This window comes from Haliotis asinina, chromosome 1 (genome assembly GCF_037392515.1).
Source record: "Haliotis asinina isolate JCU_RB_2024 chromosome 1, JCU_Hal_asi_v2, whole genome shotgun sequence".
NCBI lineage: Eukaryota > Metazoa > Mollusca > Gastropoda > Lepetellida > Haliotidae > Haliotis > Haliotis asinina.
This window is the reverse complement of record NC_090280.1, coordinates 72,174,714-72,180,713: the sequence shown is the minus strand read 5'-3', so window position 1 is coordinate 72,180,713 and position 6,000 is coordinate 72,174,714.

Genomic DNA, 6,000 nt, shown 5'->3' with positions numbered 1-6,000 from the left:
GTCCTGTTTCTATTTCAACAACAGATATCTTATTACCCTCTACTACTTTACGTTACAGAAATATCTCGACTTACTGAGTGAAGATTAAATTCAGGTAGTGAGGGCTCAACACAAAAATACTTAGCTTAAAGCATACACAAATATCCAACAATCTATTGCCATTATAGGTCTTTGTGTCTCATAAACAACATGCATAAAACGTTTTCAGTCAAACCAACAACTTTCACTGTTATTTGACACATGCATTGTGTACATGTGTTTTGTAGCAAAACATCCCAGAAAAAATCCCCATTTCCACAGCCTGGAGTAAGTGCCTAGTCGGCAGTAATGTAGCATGTCACATGCCTGATGACTGGAAACAACATGGGAGTCTAGTGCCCTGAAACGCTGCATCATTTATCACACAACAAATCACAACATCAACATCAATATATCCCTGCATCAATATTTACTCTGAAACAGACATGAAAAAACAGCAACACTTTGTACAGTGAACTTTCACACAGTTTGCATACAATTCGCATTTGATATTAAAATCTCGTTGAAAATGACAATGACAAGTATTTATCAAACTGATGGCTCTGAGATCATATGCTGCGTGAAGTAGTTTGACTTAAATAAATAGGCTTCACAGATCATCCTCAACACAGATTGCAAAACCCTTGTATGGAAACAGTTACATCAACAATATGGACAAAACTCAAAATAATTTGAGGACATGCTGCATAAATAAACAACTTGATGTGTTGCACCTGGAGTATCATCACCATAACTGTCTTCAGTATCTTACAGGACGCTTTGTTATAACGAGCTGAGAACATATATGTGGCAGTCTTTGTGCAAGTGAACTGGCTGATGGTGTACTTGTTCTATATACATATATATATACTTTTGGAAAGTTCAGGATCACATGAGTGAGTGAGTATAGTTTTAGGTTCATTCCACCCATATCTGGCGGGGGATGCCAGAAATGTGCTTCACACACATGTGGGGATTCTAACTTAATCCTTCAGCGTGATGAGCAAACACTGTCACCACTTGGCAGTCCCACTGGCCTCAAGATCGCAGTGATACTTTCATGTGATACTTGCATGCATTCCAGGGTCCCATTTCACACGATCATCTTTGCTCAACGACTCTTGTAAGTCTACATTAAAGCACATTATTTATGACAGTCGCAGTGCTACAACAGCTTTGTGAAACTGATCCAAGGCTGAATGGTCCATACTAAAGGAAGCTGCATACAAACAGTATGTCTTACAATTTTTTCACTGCTGCATTTCTGTGAGGAAATGACAGGAAATTGTTGTGTGTAATTGTAGTCATCATGGCAACAATACATGACATCAGCATGGAGAGGGCAAACAATCAGCATAAGATCAGGGATAGTTTGAAATTTTGAAAGGCAAACTGGTGATGGGATGCTTTTGTCTTGATTGAAGTAACGCACAACAAATTGTGGAAAGAGGCAACAACACCATTAAGGGATGGAAACAGTTCCTTATACAGCTATTACACAGCAAGGACAGGATCGATCTGTGTGCATGTGATTTATACCAACTAGATTATGATGCCTCTGTCTAGTGACTGGCCTCATGGTGGGTACTGCTCATAGTAGTCTGTCATACAGACCCTGTAGTATATATATCTAAGAAAGCCCATGCAAGTCTAGAAAATGTGGCAAGTCTAGATTTCCTTAGCTTCAGAAAGCTTCTGAAAATGAAGAAAGTCTCAGGGCTCCATTTCATTATTTTTTTTCACTATGAATAATATGTTCATTTCAGAGACAAGCTGTTCGTCTATGCTCACAGATGTCATACATAGACAATTAATGATCATTGATTTTCCATTCCATTCATGTGATCCAGCATAGTCTCCAACAATATATACTAGTATATATATATATATATGTAATTCCTCTCACAGAAGAGGAATTGTACAACTCACTAAAAAATCCTATCTAATATTTTCATACAATGTAAGCCTCTCATTGGATAAATAACCTAATCCAAAACCTGATCAAAGTATGTAAAACTATTGTTAGGTGAACAATGGTAAGCCAGTGTGATGTTACAACATTTATGTTACAGGAATGGCTCCAGGCTATTGACCTTTGCCAGGTAGTGCTTCCATTAACAAAATAGAGTGAATTTTATCTTTGGCAAATAAGACAATCACCACAAGGGTGATGTCTCCCTCCCATAACATCTTTAAGAATCTGAAAGTTTGCTTTTAAAAATAAGTGTGAATTGTAACTTGAATGCTACAGGGCATCTTCCATCAGTGATGGTTGTCGCGATGCAAGTATCAACCCTACTGTGATACTACTCCAGGTGGATGGACACGAGCTGCTTGACAAGGTACGAGTAGTTCTGCTGCCAACATGAGGTACCCTCACAACCTCAGATATAGGTATTATTGGCTGGACTCTGCCCCCCAACAGGCTGCTGGCCCACAGTGGCTGATGGTCATCAACTTCAACAACCACCACACAAAGTGTGAAGAGCAAGTTGATGACATGCGAACACATAGATGTAGGTAATCTGGCTGACAGGTTAACTAAATTCCTCCGGTAGGGACATCAACGGCAACAAAGACACACTTCAGCAAGGATACAAACAGCCAGGCATATAGCATAGATACGTCTGCGGGGGGCAGAACAGATATTGGCACACTCATGAACCCTGATTTGTACATAATAGAAATTTTTTTAGTTTGTATTTGAAAATAAATATCAGTAAGTGGGCAGAAAAATGTTGTATAATTACAGACTGGTGAAAAGCCAGGAGGTGGAAGGTCTGTGAACTGTGTGTGGTGCTGATCATCTGGCAGTACCCAGGTGTTGATGGTAGCTAGATGTATGCACTGACACTCTCCCGGTCATAGAAGAGATATAGCCATTCTATCATGCTGCATTGTTGGCCTCAAGTATGGAGGGCCCACTTCGGTTTAAACACCTATGTGTTCTAATACCCTGTGTCAGCTAGAGTGAGTGTGTGCTATCGCTGCAAATACAATTGTCAAATACAACTATTTATGCAACATAGTCTTATTCACAAACAAAAATCCTGTTGAAATTTTAAAAAATACACTTTTGCCTATCTTACAACATGTAGAGTCAATTTGTCCTCCATTTCTACTGATTGAATCGATAAATAGAAAACTGCCCAAATCACTCCTAAAGGACAGGTGGACTGCATGTTGTGTTCTGCTGCTGGTGTGGGTTATCCTGATCTCATCTGGCAAACCAGACCTGTGATCAAGTCTTCAGTTACTCAGTATCTACTGACAGCCAACACTGACATTAAAATATTCTGAGAGATGTTGTAAGGTTCAAATTGAGCAGTTCATTTCTGACAAAATGTATGAAAATGTAGACATCAGAAAATGTTGCTTTCTCTGCAGAAAATACAATAACTATGTATGTATAAGGCAGCGAATAATCTAATATATGAAAATACACAAAACATAAATCTGTAAAATATAATATCTCTAGGTTAGGAAATCACTAACATACATGAAAATAATAATTTTTTCAAAGTTATAAAATTACTGACGAAACGTCCACCACAAATTGATTGCCAAGGAAGAAACATTTCATGGAAGTTAAAACTAAACTATATCATGCAGAATGACAGAACATTAATAACAGTCACAAAGATCTTTGTAAACATTTAAATATAATGATATTACTACACACCAATATAACATCTTCAGGTAAAACATAAACACATGGTGCTAATTTCAATGTTCTCAGCATCCTGCAATGAATACCCACTGAATAGGGATATTCCATATGTCTTTTGAACTCCCTACAGTATTCATGTTAATGCAAGAACGTTCATCGATAATTCAGATGCCCCACTCTGCGCCTTCTGAAACTTACATGCTTCCCCACCAACGCCCCTTCCGGCACCTCCACCAGGTAATTAAAGTGCATCTTTATTCTGTTGATATCCACATTAACCAAACTCTTTCCTTTGACATTAAAACAAGGTTCCTGAAACTATTTTCCCTGAAAATTAATTCTTGAACCCCAGACATTTTCAACTGCAATAAAGGATGGACATAACCCTAAACATCTTCCCCTCCCCGATACACTGTAGTAAGCATTGTTCATCAACATCTACCCCTCCCCGGTACACTGGAGAAAGCCACTGTTCATCAACATCTTCCCCTCCCCGGTACACTGTAGTAAGCATCGTTCACTGACATCTTCCCCTCCCCGGTACACTGTAGTAAGCATTGTTCATCAACATCTTCCCCTCCCCGGTACACTGTAGTAAGCATCGTTCACTGACATCTTCCCCTCCCCGGTACACTGTAGTAAGCATCATTCACTGACATCTTCCCCTCCCCGGTACACTGTAGTAAGCATTGTTCATCAACATCTTCCCCTCCCCGGTACACTGGAGAAAGCCACTGTCCATCAACATCTTCCCCTCTCCGGTACACTGTAGTAAGCATTGTTCATCAACATCTTCCCCTCCCCGGTACACTGGAGAAAGCCACTGTTCATCAACATCTTCCCCTCCCCGGTACACTGTAGTAAGCCACTGTATATCAACATCTTCCCCTCCTCAATACACTGTAGTAAGCATCGTTCACTGACATCTTCCCCTCCCCGATACACTGTAGTAAGCAGTATTCATCAACATCTTCCCCTCCGTAACACTGTAGTAAGCATCGTTCACTGACATCTTCCCCTCCCCGATACACTGTAGTAAGCATCGTTCACTGACATCTTCCCCTCCGTAACACGGTAGGAAGCATTGTTCATCAACATCTTCCCCTCCGTAACACTGTAGTAAGCATTGTTCATCAACATCTTCCCCTCCTCAATACACTGTAGTAAGCATCGTTCACTGACATCTTCCCCTCCCCGATACACTGTAGTAAGCCACTGTATATCAACATCTTCCCCTCCCCGGTACACTGTAGTAAGCATCGTTCACTGACATCTTCCCCTCCCCGATACACTGTAGTAAGCATTGTTCATTGACATCTTCCCCTCCCCGGTACACTGTAGTAAGCCACTGTATATCAACATCTTCCCCTCCCCGGTACACTGTAGTAAGCAGTATTCATCAACATCTTCCCCTCCATAACACTGTAGTAAGCATTGTTCATCAACATCTTCCCCTCCCCGATACACTGTAGTAAGCATTGTTCATCAACATCTTCCCCTCCCCGATACACTGTAGGCCATACCTCTATAAATCTTCCCCTAACCTAACATGTTACACCCTCGACACTTTCCCTTAACTTAGTTTGATTATCTGATGCAATCAGACACACCCCTCAACACCTTACCTAACATGTTGTACTGTTACAGTGAGATATACCCCTCAACACCTTACCTAACATGTTGTACTGTTACAGTGAGACACACCCCTCAACACCATACCTAACATGTTGTACTGTTACAGTGAGACATACCCCTCAACACCTTCCCCTTACCTAACATGCTGTACTGAAGTAGTAAGTCATGCCCCTTTAAGTCTTCCCCTAACAAACATCATGTAATAATGGAGTAAGATACATCTGTAGTAAGACATATCCTGCAACATCTTTCCCTTACCTAACCTGCTTTACTGGTAGAGTAAGAGACGACCCTTAAAACACTCCCCTTACACAACAGTCTACTGAAGCAGTAAGACACACCATTCCCTTCTTTGTGGGTTACACTAGTAAAGTAAGCTAGGGCCCTCAAACACCTTCCCCTTTACTGGTGCAGTAAGACATAACCTGTGACACCAACCCCCCTTCCAACACGCTGTACTGATGCAGCAAGACACACCTCTAACCATTCTAGCTACCCTTGTTGGTTACACTGCAATGAACTACACCCCTATGCCCCCTTTACTGGTGCAGTAAGACATGACCATCAACGCCTTCCCTTCCCTTACTAGTTTAGTAAACAATGCCCCTCAACACACTCACCTTAAAAGTAGGAGACGCCCATCAACACCTTCCCTTCCTTAGCTGACTCTACACAGT